Source organism: Hemibagrus wyckioides, linkage group LG16 (assembly GCF_019097595.1).
Source record: "Hemibagrus wyckioides isolate EC202008001 linkage group LG16, SWU_Hwy_1.0, whole genome shotgun sequence".
In the NCBI taxonomy this organism is placed as follows: Eukaryota; Metazoa; Chordata; class Actinopteri; order Siluriformes; family Bagridae; genus Hemibagrus; species Hemibagrus wyckioides.
The window spans coordinates 16113295-16122500 of record NC_080725.1 but is presented as its reverse complement, the minus strand read 5'-3'; the positions used below and the strand labels follow the sequence as shown (position 1 = coordinate 16122500).

Below are 9206 nucleotides of genomic sequence, written 5' to 3'. Positions count from 1 at the left end.
TGTACAGAAAAAGACATTAAGCCATACCATGTAATCTATAGGTCATGTGCCAACTGACAGTCTTTTTTTAATCTTACAGATAAGTAAATGTCCAATGCAGGCCTGTGGACACTCATCACTTTTTTCCAGATTCTCCAACTCAAGTTACTGAGGAGACTTTGGCATGGAAAATGTCTCAGTATATTATATCTGAAATATCTCACCTAAACTCTTTACCCTTTGCTTAAATTTTTCTGCCAATATATGTAGACTGTTAATGTATATTTTATTCATCATGTTGTTTTAGGCATACTTGCACAAGCTGGCGCTGTTCCCATCGAGCCCAGCACTTCTATCAAGCATGGTCCCCACACCGAACCCACATTTGTGGACCCTGGACCCTCAGCCACCAGCACTCCCCAGCCCAGCAGCACTCACACCCTCCATGATGGTCCATCAGCCAGGCAGTGTTCCTCCAACTTCAGCATGTGGGTTCGAGTCCCATCTGGGGTGTGCATTGAGCAGAGTGGCGCAGCGGAAGCGTGCTGGGCCCATAACCCAGAGGTCGATGGATCGAAACCATCCTCTGCTAGGCACAGTTTTTGTTTACACCAACAATGCCCCTCAGGCAGAGCATGAACCAATGGCCTTAATAATAATAATAATAATAATAATAATAAAGGCTTCTGTTTGTTAATCTGGTGAAGTGTTGAAGCTTTTTTCTTCTTCTGTTCCGTTTTGGACTTTGCTAAAACTAGGGTCTCTGCAAATTATGGGGCTTTGTCCAACCAGAGGCTTCTGATGATTTCTGGTTCATTGTGTGACTTTTGCTCATAATAACTTTGGCTGGCAATGATTGCTGTTTCTGTGTAAGCGTGCTGCACTAGTTACTGATATTGTCACATTACCTTGTATTTCTCTTTGTGAATGGCGTGAGTAGATCCATTTTATAGCAAATATATTATTTCTCTTGATTATGTTAAACCTGCTATAATTTCAATGGTATTTTTTTTTATATTATCATGTTATGTTTGTGCTACTCTATCAAGTCTGCATGATCACAGGAAGTTCTAAAATTAATGAAAGGTAAGAGAATCAACATATCTGAAGTGCAAGTGTTTATAATGCATCAGCTGGAATACCTCGAAGGAATGGCCTTCAAATGTTTAGGCAGTTTTTCATACAGAACACTGGCCAAGAATTAGACCATGAACCTACCACGTGTTGTCTTGTCCTTTTTAAAAAAGTGAGTTGTGGTGAGGTGTACCATGCACCAACATATTAGAGCTGCAAGGAACCTATTTACCTGTTTGCTTTTGGAAAGGATGTCTGCCTACTCATCTCATTGTGCCTGCTTTGAAGAGAAACCTATCCAAATAAAAGAGAGCTGCTGTGTGTTTTACACAGCCACAACTGGCCTCTTCCTTTCTCCATAATCACACCAACACAACGTAAATACACTGGTGAGAACCCAAGTTGTTATAAGCAAGAAACAGGGGATAGATACATTAATGTAAAAAAAAGAGTGGAGATATATGTGTATTATTTTTAAAGAATATTGGTTAATGTGTAAGGTTTTTTCTTTATTCTTCTTTCAACTCTTTTCGTGTAAGTTTTATCGGCAAATATGTAAATTGCCGATTGATTCATGTAAATAATGTGAATAATTCAAATAATAAAACCATTCTGAGGAAAGCAGCAGCTCAGAGTCTGATGTGTCTTTCTGATTTAATGATTAATATCCGTCCTCATCAGGCGGTGAGGGTGTTACACATGGTTATTGTCAGGAACAGCTGGACAGTTCCCTGCCAGGCCCAGAGAAGGCGCTGGCAGGTGAACCTTGGAAGCCTGCTTCTTTGTGTGTCTTTTGTTCGCCCTTCCTATTGTTCCTATCCTGATTGTGTCACCTGTATCCCATTAGCCCTAATGTCTACCCCTATAAATAGGGATCCTTGTGTTTGTGTCCTGGTCCATGATTGTTATCTGTACCGTGGTTTCTGTTGGGGTTTTGTTTGCTAGGTTCCATGTCCAAGCTAAGGTCTAGGTTTTGTTTTGTTTAGTTAACCACACCATGTCTAGTGTTACGTTTGTTTCCCTATGTCGCGTCTTAAATGTAATAAAAGCAGTGCTTCGCTGAATCCTGCGCATGGGTCTCATTACACCGTGTGCTGGCGTGCGCACACACACCACGGGCGTCTGGGATCGAGCCCCGCATAGGGCGGGGGTCCCAGACGTTACAGAATCATGGACCATTTCTGAGACCCAGCGGGATTCCCAGCTAGTTCCTGTCTTCGGTAAGGGTTTGCAGTCTGCTGGCTAGAGCCCTGGACAACCGGTGGATGGCATCCGGCGGATCCTTTTCCCCGTTTCCCCAGGGAGGTGTCCCCATCTTCGTTATGGTCGAGGACGACGCTCCCAGGGAATTTACAAGGAGGACGTCACTCGACTTCAGGCCAGTGGGGACACCCCCTTTTTATCGGTCCCACTGGAGGCGGGCTTCCACCACCTTGTCAGCCGGGGACGCCGCTCCGCGATGGAGTTTCCGTGGAGAACGTCGCTCGGCACCACGGGTGGAAGACGCTTCCCTCCCGTTTTTTTTCTAGGGCCGGATGTCAACTTACCCCTGGGACCTGGGGCATCGCCATAGACTGCATTTATGAACTACATCAGGCCTTGCATCTCCCCTCTATGAACTACATCTTCCGCCTACTCCTGAGGCGTCCCCTAGGCGGAGGTTGGGCGCTTCGGGAGCTGCGCCTTAGAGGAGGGGGTTATGTCAGGAACAGCTGGACAGTTCCCTGCCAGGCCCAGAGAGGGCGCTGGCAGGTGAACCTTGGAAGCCTGCTTCTTTGTGTGTCTTTTGTTACGCCCTTCCTATTGTTCCTATCCTGATTGTGTCACCTGTATCCCATTAGCCCTAATGTCTACCCCTATAAATAGGGATCCTTGTGTTTGTGTCCTGGTCCATGATTGTTATCAGTGTAAGCAGTGCTTCGCTGAATCCTGCGCATGGGTCTCATTACACCGTGTGCTGGCGTGCGCACACACACCACGGGCGTCTGGGGTCGAGCCCCGCATAGGGCGGGGGTCCCAGGCGTTAGTTATCCATTTGCTGGCTTTTATATGATTGTCTAGCAGTGTTCACAAATAAACCCACTGTTGTGATCAATTCCATTTTTATTAACTTTAAACAACACCGATGTTTGTAATTAAATAAATTAAATATCATCGTTAGACTAAAAAGCTTTGACATGATCATTAGTTTTTAAAAAAAAAAAAAAACCTGGAGGAAAATTGTTTCCTCAAGGATACAGACAATCAGTGTAAGATTTTTCAAACTATGAATATGGAATTAATTGTTGTTGTTTTTTAACGTAATCTTACAAATATCATTTTAAAGAACACAGTTTTCATAAAAACATGCCCAGAATTCTTTACGTCATTCATCCACTGGGCTGACTCCATTTCAATGTATTCTAGGCTACCAGCCTCCACTATTCCCCTGGTCTGGAGAACCGTCTTGTGTCCCGAGTGTGGAGGACTGGTCTAGAAGAAGTCAGGTGGCCTGGGAACGGGCTCATGTGAGACTTCAGCGGGCGGTGAGGAGACAGGAGATCCAGGCGAACTGCTGGCGACGCCCTCAGCATGAATACCAAGTGGGCCAGAAGGTATGGTTATCCACTAAGAATCTTAGACTCAACTTAGACCCCCAACCTACTGCATCTTGGCTACTTTCCACATGTCCCTGCTCAAACCCTATCACAAACCCACCGGCTCCACCCCTTCACCTCTGGAACCGCCCCCGCCCCTGGACATTGATGGCCCGTTAGGGTATGGCCCGGAGGAGCACTGCTGGGTGAACGCTTCGGATATCCTGGACCCAGCCCTCACCGAGGAGTTCCACCTTAAATTCCCCAACAGGCCCGCTCCTCGTTCCAGGGGTCACCCCCGGCGTAGAGCACCTGGAGGTGTTCCTAGAGGGGGGGGTTCTGTCACGGTGTTCACAGGTCCAGACCGCCAGAGGAGCCCTCGCCGGAATATTGACTGTGTTCATGTAGAGCTGCGCGATTAATCGTCATTATCGATTAATTCGAATTTGTCGAAATTAATTTGAATTAATTTGAAAATGTCGATGTTGAAAAAACGAAAATCGATTTTACGATTTCACTTTTGGTTTGGCGCAGCGAGCTTCCGTAGTTTTGCGACGCCTCTCTGTGATTTACACTTGGGAAGTACTAAATACAACATGGCAGCATGCGCTGACGAAACCAAGCAGCTTGTTTCCAAGAGAGGTGCGGTTTCTTCAATTGCATGGAAATGGTTCGGGTTTGCAACTTCAGACGTTAAACAAGCCAAAGCCCGCTGTAAAATATGTCTGAAGTTTGTGGCAACTAAAGGAAGCAGCACGACTAATTTATTCCAGCACCTCGAACCACGCTGTGGAATGGGAGGCGTGTGTTTGCCTTTTTTCCTGATTCTTCGATTCTCAGTTTCTGTTTTGGTTTTGTTTGCCTAGTTATTGCTTTCGGTTTTGGCCTTTTTGCCTGCCTTGCCGTTTACGATTCTGCCTGTTGATTTCAATAAAGATCCGCATATGGATTCTAACTCTCCCGCATCCAGCGAGTTCTTACAATGGGGCTGTCTTTGGATGGACAGACCTCTGGCTTTTCACTTTTACATTTACATTTCTGGCATTTGGCAGAAGCGTCAGAGCGAAGTACAAAAGTGCTTTAAGTCTCTATCATTGAATACATTAACATTGGTTCAATAGGTTACAGACTTAGGATACCATTAGCCTAAAATTGGTGTTTTTATTTCTTTAACATATACTGTGACAATACATAAAAACAGGGAAAGAAAGTTTAAGTGCTTCTGGAAATGGTAGTTCTTCAGACGTTGTTTGAAGACAGTCAGTGGCTTTACCCTCAGAGATGGTGGGACCAGTCTCATTTTTCACTGGGTGAGGGTCTTTGGATGGACAGAGCCCTGACTTTTCTTAAGCCGGGCCCTCTTGACCCTTGCCTCACGCTTCACTTTTTCTTTTTCAAGAATCTGCACAGAGACACAGTTTAAAACTTAAAACCAAAGCACCATGTAACGTGATTAAACCAAAGACTACTTCCTGTGTGTGTGTGTGTGTGTGTGTTTGTGTGTGTGTTTTCTTACCATTTTCGTAACGAACTGGCGAAGTTCTTCCAGGGTCAAAGGTCGCTTGTCATAATCGGGGATACTCACTTGATCCATATCACTGGAGTATAAACATAACTTGGTCATGCACAAATCCTGAGGTTTTTTTAGTCTGTGTAAATTATAATTGTACTGAATTGTATTTAAATATTTATAAATATTGTATGAATTGTATATCATTGAACTGTAAATATAATTGGTAAATAAATTAATATTATTTATTATAATTTGGGGGCAAATGCAAATCAGTTGTGTTAAGAACAGGCTTGGTAATACAAGTCTGATTGGCATTTATCAACTTACTAACATGAATACAAAGAAAGTCAGAGAAAATCATGATGAGCATGATGAAAAAAAATCACCTGTAAGACGTAACTTAACATTTTCAGCCTTACAGTCTTGACACACTTACCTAAATTCAAGAGGCTGCTCGGCAGGAGGCTGAACGACAAGAGCCGGCACCTGAGCTAGTTCCTGATCCTGATCAGATAAAACAACACAGATAACTCAGTCTGAGCTGTCCGAACTAGAACAAAACTCCTACTGACCCGAATCTGCCGTAAACAGAGACATATCAAATACATCAAAACCCTGTACAATAGGAGGACAAACTTTGTCTCCTTTACTCTCTCAACTATGGGATGAAAGCTATCTTATATTATCTAATACAGTATAATAAAAAAAGAAAGAAATAATACTGATTGCCACCATTACACTTTAATTGAAGTGAGTAGCTTTATATGTGAAGTTTGTAGATTAAAATTTTATCTTGCGTCAGTTTGGTTTTTAAAATATTTTTAGAAGTGGAGAGAGTGGAGATGTGATTAATTTCACACAACAGTTTTTACTGATTCCTGGAAAATGAAAATTTCCTGACTGCATTCCTGAAATCTCCTCTAATTGTTAATATTTGTCCTGCTGATGTCCTCTTATTTAGAATGTGAGTAAAATGAATGCAAGACTATAGAATTAACAGAATTATGGTGTGAAAAGATGGAAGAGGAACAGAGCTGAAGCTAAGCGCTGGATTTACATCAGAGTGACACTAAGTGATCAAACTCAGAACGTCAACATTCTTAATAGCAGAGCGGCTTTAAATGTATTTTAACATATCTTTTAACATATTTTGATTACACCACTTACTATTTTACACCTCACAAATACACAGAGATTAGAATATAAAAAGTAAAAAACACGGCGCTGTGAATCAAAAAGTCCTAATCCTATTCAAACCAGGTGCAAGAGACGATCTCACTAAAAACAAGAAATGTTGGACACGTGGATCTTGTTTCATCGTTACTGTACCTTGAATTTGATGAAATTCTGGACAGCGACCAGCTCACTGGTTTTCTGGGCCAGTAGCCTCAGGTGAATTGTAAGGCTGGAGTCTTTAAGCCAACCTGGACAACTGAGCACTTTGTCCAACGGAGGATCACAACCGATCTCATGATACAAGTCGCTCACCCCTACATTAACACACACACACACACACACAAAAATGTGTGAAACAAAAACCTTTTTTACATGTTCTAAGGATCTCATTAAAAAAAAACTTGCACTGTATCTGTTTTACCCAAAATCTCAATTTCTTTTTACTTGTGCTTGTAAATTATAAATCCAGTGAAATAACAAAACCCTGTTTTCTATACACTGCACAACTCTACACAACTCAGCATTTAGGTATAGATCTTGTGCACTTGCAGTATGTGCTAGAGCACTTGTTTACATATTATTTAGTCAGCACCTCCTTGTCTCACCTGTATTAAGCTGATCCAGGATCTCAGTGAGTTCCTGGATCTGAGATTCAATGTCTCTCTGCTGATTGAGGGTGGGGGGTTCTTCCGATCTCCGATCTCTCAACTTCTCCATCTCCTCTTTTGTCTGGATCAGGGAACAGGAACACACAGTGAGCTATTTTCGGGTAAGCGTGTTTGTGATGTTTCATATGAACATAAAAAGAGGTGATGACTTCAGATGGGTCAGATTCAGATTTGTTTTTAAAAATTTCCATGTCATTTCTATTGTTCACTTATATTTTTATGCTCTTATTTACGTACAGCAATTAAGGTCAACCTTCCATGAATAAATTGTACTTATTTAGGTATTTAAATTAAACACATCTTATCTGAGTCTGAAGTCACATGTTGTCATGGTTTTTACATTCAGTGAACAAAATGCTGATTTGGAAATTATCTATTATTTCTTAGTTACACTGACTTTGTTAGCTTCATCTCCTGGCTGATCAGGTATATTTAGATTACTGGAAAAATAGTAAAAAATGTTGATTTTGACTTACCGATCTGATTTCAGCTTTCAAATCCTCAATCTCTCTTCTTTGCTCAGTAAGGTATCTATAGTAAAAGATGAACTTTTCTTCACCTGTAAACAATACACAATGTTATACAGCAACCAGGTTAAATTAGACACAACCTTTATTACAGATCCAATCTGAAGCATTAATCATCTGAAATTAGATGGAGATTAGACAGAGCTGACTCACGCTGTAAACATTTGGTCACGAGCATTTCCAAATCTTCCTCGCCGGTCACCTCCCTGAGCCGGCGGAAAAGGTCCTCTAATGCTTCATTCTCTAATTTGATCAACTGCTGCTTCTTCATTTCTGCAATCATCATCATCATCATCATCATCATCCAAGTTTCCAACTATATTAGTCTGGTTAACTGAACTAGGTAAATAATATAATCTAAAACAGTCAGCTCTAGAATTATTGCCACTCTTTGTAATGTTGGGTAAAACAATTATAAATGGTTAATAAGCTTAATCTGTCACTTCTCCAACATTACACTCAAATAAATTTCCAAGAAAAATTAAAACCCTGTAGTTATACACCTTATTGCTATTCTTACAAATTCTTGTAAATAAACCTTAACTCAAGCAAGGCTGCATTATACACTTTACTCTTTCATTTGGCTATGAGTGATTAGGATGTCATAAGAGAACCATGACTTCCTGTTTTACTGGGGAATAAATATAGAGTGACACAAAGGTCAATTCCCAATGCTCTTTCTTCAACAAGGTGAAGATTAGATGATTAAATAATGAGGAAACTTCATCATCAGGCATTATAGGAATGATATTAAGTCATTAAGTGTTTTATATTTTCTTCAGAATAACTTCAAATAAGCTTAAATTTCTCTCATATTTCCAATGAGAGACTTAACTAGACCATGAAATAACTTTTTTACCAAAGGTGCCAATATTTTTGAGCTCTCACCGCGTCTGAGTTGTGCCTCCTCCAGTCCTTTCCTCTCACGACACTTAGTTTCTATGAACTTATCAAGACGTTGCTCCACTTCAAGCTGCCTCTTCAGCTCATCCACCTCAGCGATTTGTTGAAGCCGTTTCTTCTTATTCTTCTCATTCTTCTCCTTCAAATTCTCCAGTTTTGTCAGTATTTTCTCCCTGAACATCACACAAAAAACACAGAGCCTGTTTACATACACACGAACAATAATAATAGTAATAATAATAATAATAATAACTATAATATGATCATTCATCTGATTATTGGAGGGATCAGAATGATTAATACAGATCTGTGATTTTCATATGAAGGGCAGCTCTTATAGAAAATTAATCAACACTTTCTGTCCAATTAGATTTGAGAATTCTACAGTGCTGGTGTAACACTTAAAACACCATAAACATAAACATTTTACTATCTATTTTCGTTTAGCAAAAAGTGAATCCTGTCCACATGGTACTCATACATGTAAATAAATGCAGTAAATTCAGTTCACCTGACATCATGTTCTTCCTCTATCATGGTCATGAGTTCAGCAATCTCCTGCTGGACTTTCTGAAGCTCCTGTAAAAGAGAACATCTCCTGCGTTAACCACAGGCTTCTCATGCATGTGATTAAATCCTGACCCTAGTCACACTATAAGCTCTGACCTCATGCTGACAGTGGTGCAGCTGCTGGAAATGAACATGGTCCTTTTGCAGCTTCTCTATCTCCTCTTTCAGCTGATGTTTCTTCACCACCTTCTTGTTGTGGCGAATGAGAGTCTGTAGGTGG

General features: G+C 41.0%; 1 non-coding gene across 1 annotated transcript; it reads left to right on the top strand.

Moving 5' to 3' along the window:
* Window positions 1-499: 499 nt before the first annotated feature.
* trnam-cau (transfer RNA methionine (anticodon CAU)) lies at window positions 500-571 on the top strand. Its single transcript has one exon. It is a non-coding gene; the product is annotated as a tRNA-Met (tRNA).
* The last annotated feature ends 8635 nt before the right edge of the window (window positions 572-9206 follow it).